Source organism: Takifugu flavidus, chromosome 1, assembly GCF_003711565.1.
Source record: "Takifugu flavidus isolate HTHZ2018 chromosome 1, ASM371156v2, whole genome shotgun sequence".
Classification (NCBI taxonomy): domain Eukaryota; kingdom Metazoa; phylum Chordata; class Actinopteri; order Tetraodontiformes; family Tetraodontidae; genus Takifugu; species Takifugu flavidus.
The window spans coordinates 3,816,393-3,826,224 of NC_079520.1; positions in this window are offsets into that span (position 1 = coordinate 3,816,393).

Sequence of the window (9,832 nt, forward strand, 5' to 3'; positions counted from 1 at the left end):
TGCCCAGGGTTCACTGTGATCCCGTGGTCCCTTTTGCACCACTACAACTAATGAGCGGTAGAGAAAATGGGCGGATAATCTGCAATCATCCCTGATCCATGGTCCTCCTATGTGCAAGAAGACAAGGACTTCAAACATAATGGGCTGAATGAAAATAGTTCCTATCAGAAGAACCGGCGTAGAAACAAAGCTAATTAATGTCCTCTGATTAGCAATGTAATATTTCACCGTTCGCTTCTCGTCTAACCTCTCCCAGGCGAATGTTTCCCAAGGTCAGAGCACTTGACAACATATATTCCCATTGTCAAGTGTTGAGAAGCCTGCAGGAAGCAATTTAGACTGAAGCATACGGCTATCAGTTGACTGCCACGCTCTACATTATCTCTCGTACTTCAAGGAGTATCAGACGCTGACCAGATGATGGAAGAGGATCAGTACAAGCAGATGCGTTGCAGCAGGTTCAGTCCCATGAGAAATTGTTAGCAACTGAGTTTCATGAGAAGCAACGTGAGGTTTAACATGCAGCAGACCTTGTATAGCTAATGGGGGGGTGGGGGCGGGTGCATAGTGTGTAGGGCACACAACTGGAAAAGACACTGGACTGGAGCTGTAGCAGAGTGCTAAGCTTGGAATTAAAGGGATTTTCTAATACAATGTGATCAGATAAGAAATTAGCAGAGAAAAACAGCATTTTGACAAAAAAAAATCGTAAATAATGTTTTTTTTGTTTTTTTGTGGAAGCTAAATGTCATTCCTTGCAGGCTTTTGGTGCAATAGAGGTATTGAGGCATTTTATTTTTGTCAACATTAATTATTTTTTTGTTAGAAGAAATTGCCAACATTTACTCCAACACTTTTAGATTTGAAAGCAATTCGCTGTACTTTTGAATGTCCAAAAGTAGGCTTCAACCACCCCATATCAGCATATTTTGTGTAGATAATGAGACAATTGTATCTCTCCGATGGGCCTGTTGGAGATATATTCCACTTGGTTTATTCTCACATATAAATGAAAATCATGCATCATCTCCAAGTTCTAGATGCATTACCTGTTAATTATTCTATTTTCTTTTTTCTTTACTAATAACACAAATTCAATGGTTCTCACTGGACGAATCGTTTCCCAGAATGGAGATGCTCCATTCAGCCTAAAAACAGACAGGCACTGACCATTTTAATCCAATTCTTTATGCACCAAGTATAATTTGTTGTCTGGGTTGTTTCTGGGATCAGTTGAACTTCGGCCAGGTTAAGCTGCCATGCGTGCTCGTTCCCTGACTGACCTTTCAGTGATTAATGCAGGACCGGCGCTTCTGTGTTAACCTGTCTACACCTCTGACAGAAGCAGACCCTCTGCTGGTGCCTTTCTGACAAATTACTCTCCAAGCACCAGGATCGGGAGCGCAGAATCACAGTGTGTAATTATCTTTTTTTGGTCAGCACACTAAATGTAAATGACCTAACGATTATAAGAGGTCTCAGAGGAACACAGTGGAGCCTGCAAGACTGTTCTCACTCCCAACAAGTCCCAAAAGGAAGCTTAGTAAAAACATGTCAGACCAGTGACCCTACAGGCGTAGGAATACAATGTCAACATGCCGTTGATATTGTCAAGGTCAAACCCATATGCACATTATACAATCATTTGAATAAAAGAAGCAGGGAAGAAAACAAAAACTTAACAACATAAGACTGGTTATTGAAGCTAAAACAGATCACATGAAATATAAATGATGTTATAATTGAAGCAAAAATCACATCACGGAAGCAAAAGTGCAGGATGGAGCCGTACATTAATCTATAATGTGCAAATTTTGTTTTTTGTAACGCGACCTCATTGTGTCTTCTATTGATTTCCAGTACACAGAGCAATGATGTCATTCTATCCCCCGGAGGAAGGAAATGATCTTGATGATATGTAAAATGAAAAAAAGCTCTTCCATATGTATGATCCCAGTCAGAACAATGTGCAATCAACAGCTTTTTGAAAGAAACTGTGCACGATTTATTTAAATTGTGTTTACTGTATTCCTAATGGTATTTCTATCTATATGTTTCAATGGCACTGGGTGGGGTGGTGGTTTCCAGTTGTTGCTGCATCAACATTGTGTTGCTGTTTGATTGCAGAAGGGCCTCACGTGTTGATCGGCCCCTTCTGCAGCAGCTTGGCATCTCTCTACGTGATTACCTCTCCCGGTGACCCATCGGGCTCCAACCACAGGCTGTCACTTTTGATGGACGGTTTTTGATGAGCTTGACAAAACCATTTAAATGGAAAAAACACAGCAAAACTCTATTTTGTTCCTTTTTTAATTGACACATTTAGGAGACAAGTGAATCCGTTAAAACAGAACATTTGGCGTCACAGCTGAAAGATGATGATCATTTTGACAGATCCCATTTTGTGGAACATCAAAGTCAAAAGCGTTGTTTTAGGTACAGGCGGAGATGCTGTAAGTTCTGAGAAACTATAATTGTATGTCTTATTTTTATTTTATTTATCTTATTCTAGTGTGGTCTTCTTTATGTTGAATGTCGCAGCGTCTCACCAAGACAAATTCCTAGTTTGTGTAATACTGTGTATTACATGAACAATGGCAATACATCTGCTTCTGATTCTGATTCTGATTCTGAATTGTAGTAAGAATTCCTTGGTGTAAGCCTGCGAGGATTCGAAGTCGTGATCTCTTCGTAGTGCCGCTCTGGACCGCTGCTGCTGTGTATCCATCAGTTTTGCTTTTGAAACTTTGGATTCTGAGAGAAATCTCATTTCCTCACAGGTAGACGGTAAAATAGCTGGGATGTCATATGAGACATCTCAAACACTTTTTTTCTGGCACCTGTAACCAATTCATTTGCACTGTGAAAAGGGAAGGATAAATCCCAGTCGTCCTACGATAGCAGTGATGCCTTCAATGCAAAATAGGAGCATTTCCTGTATATTCTGACAGGTTTGGCTCCTGTTTATGAGCAGGGAGTGGTAAGCAGTCGATTACCTTGATGACAAAGATGGCACACCGACAAAACGTGTTGCGTTGCAAATCCAAATAAATAATATTTAATCATCTTCAAATCAAAGAATGTCCGCCTTAGCTTAGCTTAGCTTTGCTGGTGACATCTTGTTTTTAATGCACAGATGCCCCGTTATCCCATCAAGATACAAATGGCAGCTTTAATTATGTAACCATAACTGAGGAGGGGAAGGTCTAATCCCTTCATCCTCTGCATGTTGTTGATGTGGGTGAGAGTCAGGGGCTCCTCCACTTGCCTGTGGTTTAGAGCAGCACCATGCCTCACCCACTGACACTGCACTCGTCCTTTAATTGAGTTACAGCCAAACGTGTCAGCCGCCTGACACATGTCATCACTGTTTTATCAACTCACTGATGTAGAGATGTTCCAGAGACACCAAGCTCAGAATTCTAATGACCTAAACATGCACAGAGGGGTTCCATAATAGACAATAAATGGTTGGGAGAAGTTGTAGGGTTCAGGGATTCTACCCCAGTATGAGCAGGTGTGAATAACTGAAAAGCAATCAGCTTTGAATGATCAACCCTAAATTACTGTACTAACATCCCGTCTGTTCTCAGATCTGTGCTGTGTTGCATGAGGATGAGTGAGTATGTTATGGACAAAGGTGGAAGATTGAACTATTTTTCTCTGGTTCTGACATCCACCAAGGCTTCTTTCAGAACAGAACTGGCTGACATTCAAAAACCTGGCCTCCAGCATTGTTCAGTCATTGTCACCATTATCTAAATCACATTCTATGATGAACCACAAACCGTCCGAGAGCCTTTTATGATTTGGGATAAAAACCATTAGAATTTGGGATTAACCTTTCCCTTTAATCTGGTATCATCCTGGTGTTGTTAGGTGCCAGAGAGCAGGGTGGCTGAGGGGGGTTCAGGCAGAGTAGCACAGCTCAGGTAAATCATCAGTGCACTGGGAGAGAGATTAGTCTCTTGCTCATGAACTGCAGCCCTGCTGCATCTCACTAGATGCCAACCACTGGCCGCGTGCGCAGCGTTTGAACTGTGCGCCAGCTCGAACACAGCCACCCACCTCAGGGTCTGGGCCCACCTGCAGTTTGTAAGGTTAGGATATCCTCAAAGATATTTTTTGGTTTTGGGGAAGTGACTTTAATAATCACAAAATGCTGTATGACAACAAGAGTGACCTGATTATCCTCATCATCCTCTTCATCATCATCAGCAGCATCAGCATCATCTTCGAGGAACTCCTCAAGAACCTGGACCTATGTATAAACGTGGCAGAACCGAGTTTGGAGTCACCCTCCAATATCAAAGAAAGCAGGAAGAGGAAACATTTACATTGATCAGCATGATGCAGAAGGTTTTAGTGTCACAGCCCCTTTTTCTCCAGTTCCCTCCTGTCCCAGTACTTTTCCACTGCCCTGCTCACACCACACCCTCTGATCACCACACCTGCTCTCAGTCACGAATCACACACCTGCTCTCAGTCACGGATCACACACCTGCTCTCAGTCACGGATCACACACCTGCTCTCAGTCACGGATCACACACCTGCTCTCAGTCACGGATCACACACCTGCCCTCACTCATCAATCAGCTCACCTACCAGTGTATTTATTCTCCAGCCTCACACTCACTCGGTGCCAGATTGTTCCTCTGCGTCCATGCAAGACTTTCCAGCGTTGTTTCCCTGCCGGTTTGCCCGTTGCCGACCCTGCCTGTCTTCGTTCTGCCTGCCTTGCCTGTTCCCCGGACAACCTACCTGCTTTCTGCCCCTGACTACGACTTCTGCCTCAGCGTCTCTGGTTCCTGTCTGCTCACCTGGTTTAGACTTCTCCGCCCGGCCCCGACTTCGCTGCTGCTCGCCCCACTCCCCGAGCCTGCAACTCCTAGACTTTGTGCGGGCCCAGAGCCGGAGGAACGGACTATTTTCTGTGTTTCCTGGTCTGCCTGAGTTCCTGTTTGCCCGTGGGTTAATAAAAGTCTTTACTACGGTCCAGCTTTTCAGAGTGCTGCATTTGGGTCCTAACTGCACCCGTCACATTTAGTGCAGACAAACAAGGTGCAGCACTATTTCTAATTCTCCTAAATCAACTTCTAAGCATGAAAAGGGGCTGGTAGCTTAAAAGAAGTTAGCAACTTGCTAAATTGAGATTGTGAATACTTGTAAACTGCACAAATAACAGGAAGGAGAAGAACAGACCTCTTTTCTACTCTATATGTTCGTAGTAAAAGGTTGCTAATGAGCAGTAAAACAGCCAGTGGCTCTGCTGAGCCTTCACGGTAAAGAGGAAGCGTGCAAATATCTCCATTTTAATGGTGTTTTTCCCTCTTTTTCTGAATGCGTAGGTTTCCAGAACATTTCTTAAAGGTGATTTTTTTTATCTGTTTTCTCTATAAGTCTCCAAAGACTTCATTGTTCCATCTGTCTATATCATATCCCATATTTTTACACCATCAACCAAATATATAAATAAATTCAAGAGGAAACCTTTAGAAAAGATGATAGTTACCTGAAGTATTTACTGTCAGAGTCAGAATATAACCCTGAAAGAAAGGTATAAAGAGGTGGGGGTGGTGTTGATGTGAGCAGGAAGAGCTTTGAAGGAGAGAAGAGAGGTGCTTCCTTTTGTCATAAGTCATGTTGCTGAAGCCTGTAATGGGCGGTAAATGACGGATCCGGAGGATAATTGATGACAGAATTCTGACTGGCAGGAAGGTGGAAAACATCTCAAAGAAAATAGACCAAAGATCCAGAACCAGAAGGTGTTTCACACCCATTATTTGAGTATTTACCAAAACAGTAGTACAGCTACAGTATTTTTCAAATTTAAAGGCATCATTTCGACATTATTTTACCCATTGATTTATTGAATCGAATCTCGTGTTTATGTCCCAAAATCATCTGGCTGGCTGGATTTTGACTACGTATTTGCCTACACAAATGACAATCTTCGAATTGTCTAAAATGTTTTAGAGGAACAATAATCACCTTTTTTTAATCGCTTTTGACAGCAACAGTCAGGATAATCGTGTAGAATCACAGCAAAGGTTCTGGGTTCCATCGTTAGCATGTCCTGGTGCCCCTGTGGGCTTTCTCCAGGTAATCTGATTTCATCCCACACTCTGAAACCATTCCCAGTAGAACAGGAGGGTGGAAAAACATGTGGATTATATGAGACTAGAAACATGACATGTACCATTTAAAATCTGTTCCAGCAGAAGGAATCTCTTTCAGTCCAGTTGTGTGTAAATGTTCAAAGGTCAAGGTTTGCTTGATTGTTCTGCAGCATGTGCTGGATATACAGAGGGTTGTCCTCAACTCCACATCAGCAGTGCAAAACTAACAAACAACACCAATATCAACAGGGTTTGGCTGCTCCATTGAGACGGTGCGGTCAATATTCCTGAAGTGTTTGTTTAAAGAGCTCTCCCTCTTTCTAATCTTTACTCATGAGCAATTTTAAGACGCCACCAGGTGAACAGATGGATGCAATCTGCAGACATTTGACGTCAGCCCCAGGATAATAGCCTATTTACTAAAGGATTGCAGAAGACAAAACAAATACACTTACAGCATAATGTAGAGATTCTCAATTTCCTTTTATATGCCATCATAATGGATTTTAAATGAAACAGTCAAAATATGACTACTGACATAAAACACAACTACTCCGAGCCTCCGTAGTCACGTGTGCCTGTAAAGAGCCTTGAAAGATGTGAACAATAAAAGCATTTTTCTGTAGTTTATTCATAGATAGCAAAAATGTGACCAGGGAGTGCGATGCCAATCCAAATAAATTTAAGTGTGTCTGCCGCTGCCAAAATATAACTGCATTTGATCTCAAGACAGCTTTGTTTCTTAGTCTCAAAAGTGGGGGAGGAATCGAAGGCAGTCTTTATTTTCTTTCATGATTACAAGCCTGTGCGTTCCAACAATGCGGGAGAATACTGAGAATATTGTCTTCAAGAGAGAAATGAGGTGCTGTGTCATCTGAAAACCGAGCAAAGGCATAAAATTGACATTCATGATGTGCCTGCTTTTAGTTTTAGAAGGTTTTTTCCTGTCAGAAATGCATTACTCGGGATAAAAAGGATGTTAATCACAAAAGCAAAGGCTTTGAACTATTTTTGCATGAAATAATTGTATAGCCTAAAATCCCCCCAGGCTCCTTTGTTTGACATCATCCCACTAAGCAAATCCTTTTAATCGTGTTTCAGTGGACCTTTTCTTAAACATGTTCAAGTAATCTGACCTATTTATGCTTGAAGAGTGTCCATGAGCACACGCTGCAGAGCATTTTTTTACAGAATTTATGGCCAATGACCAATAAATTCAACTATAAATTCAAACTATAGTTTGTCATTTATGTTGCTGTGAAAATATCCAGGAAAATGACATGAAGTGGTGACGGTGGTTTATTCCTTCATTTTAATTGGCCAAAAAAAAGTAATAAGAAAAGTATTTTAAAGTTTTGTGTTTTGTGAAATGTTTCCAGCAGGGGGTGCTCATTCGCCTATAGGGCAGTTTATGTCTACATTTACGTGGCAGGGATGAGCCTTTGCCTCACTTATAATGTCTGCTAGGCTACGACTAATACATTGTTCAGACACAGAAGAAAATGGAAAACTCCACATGTGTGAAATTTAAAGTTTAGCTTAAATTTTAAGTAGACCTGTTCCCTTGAGTTTGGAATCCAAAAAAGTACTTTTACCCAGTTTTTGAGTTTGTCTCCTCTCTTCTGCTGTAGCGCCCCTCCCAATAGAAGGTTTAATCTCTGTTTTCTCGTGTCTCTTCTGACTCCTGTCACACACGAGACCATCAGCTTGATTAAAATTATTTTACTGCATTTAAACATAACGAAGAAAGGATGATTTGCAAAGCGGATTGATGAATCTCACTTTTCCGTGCTCTAAACTGTGTGAATATACAAGTACTACTAATCATTAAAACCAAGCAAAACAGGCTTTTATTTCCTGGAGTATGTCGTTACATCAGTAACTAAATGAATCAGCGTAAGTCACCATTTTACATGGGCTGAGCTCCGTGTTGGTGGAAGGGGCATATGAATGAGGAAATAAGCGCTCTCTTATAAATCGATGAGTCATGAACCAACCACCTGTTGGCTTTGACGTGGAACTCTTGCTGGATTCTGGAACCTCTGGTGCACTTCATTATTCATCTCCGTGCACCACGGCACAGCTCGGGGGCCCATGACTCAGCTTCACACACTGGTGTCAAATGGTGACACGCTTACAGTCCAGATGCTTTATCTCACCTGGGCCAGTGTCCCAGATAGCAGAGCAACATACACACTCACGCACACACAGACCCACATGACATTTTTCCAAGAAGCACAGCGTTACAGCATTTAAGCCAAGAAGTGAACCAGGCAGGTTCAACACGTATGTTGCCACTAAGCAGGGGTGGGGGGTTAGAGGTTAGAGGTTAAAGGTCATGGTAAATGTGTGCAGAATGACCACAAGGTGAATTTGAATATATATGCAGCAAAAAATACTACAAACTATAAAAAAGAGGGGACTGATAAAGTACTACTTCATTCAAGAAGTTCAGGCTTTTCCCCTACGTTATTAAAAGCTTTTGGACGTAGTTGAAGACACACAATTATAAATGAAGATGACACTGCTGCATCTACAAAACTAAAACTGAGCTAACTGGTACTATTTTAAAGGTGGAGACCAAGTAATTGGATATTTTTATTTTATTTCAGGCAGCAGTGTTTCTCCTGCAACTGTTGTTTGTGGAGATAAACGAGAGAAAATTCCTGATCCCCATTATCTTCCATATGAATTTCAGGGCTTATATTAACCTATAAAGTGGCAGAGGGGATGGTCAGGCCACCGGAAACAGGATTAGATGTTGTACAATCCATGTCTGAAACATACTGTCATGAGAAAATGAGCATGCAGGAAATTCCAGCTTTGAGGCAGACTTGTGCCAGTGTCCACGCTGAGAAACGGGAAAGCAGAAGCACCCTTTCTCTCGGAAAATTGAGTAACACCGCTCTGATTAGTCTTGCAGACACACACACACATTCTTGTCCAATGACATTACAAACATGCACAAACAGACAGCACAGCGTGCCTACATGTGCATCTGCACCTTCCCATCATAACATCATGAAATTAGCACTTTAAAATCTTGTTCCGTGATGTAAGTCTGTCTGGAATATAACGGTCCCCCACCAAAGTCGCTCCAAATGCTTTAGAGAGTGATGACACACTTTTGTGTCAGGAACATCAGTGGTCAGGCTCATACTGGCAGCGTGAAGACTCATCATTTACTCAGGGTGTGTTACTGTTATGAAACTGACTCACATCATCAGTAACATCTTCATATAGGTTTAAAAAAGGATATTGGGCTTTATTGGTGAGCTAGTGTTGCAAATATAATGTACAGCTGCTTTTGTCTTCCTCTTCCACATCAAAATGATTAAGTTCCAGGCTGTCACCACTGGGAGCTGACCAGTACGATCCCCCCGGCTGTGCTGCCGGCTGTTTACATGCTCCATGTAGACAGTCGGGGCTTGGGAGGCAAGCTTGATTGCACCTCAGGAGCCCCGCGGGGGAGTGGAAGTCAAATATTGGCTTTCACCACACAGATTTCCCCAGCTGTTGAGGGGGGACAAAGCAAGACCTCTTCTGTTAGACCTGACCAAAAAGGGACGGTCTTGGCAACCACTGCATTGTCTGAGCGGAGGAGGAAAGAATGTGTGTGGCCACTGATGAACATGCGACAACTGTTTCTGTCAAATCATTCTTTTAATATTACTCTACTGTAACACCTCATTTGTTCAGTACTGCTTGGTGT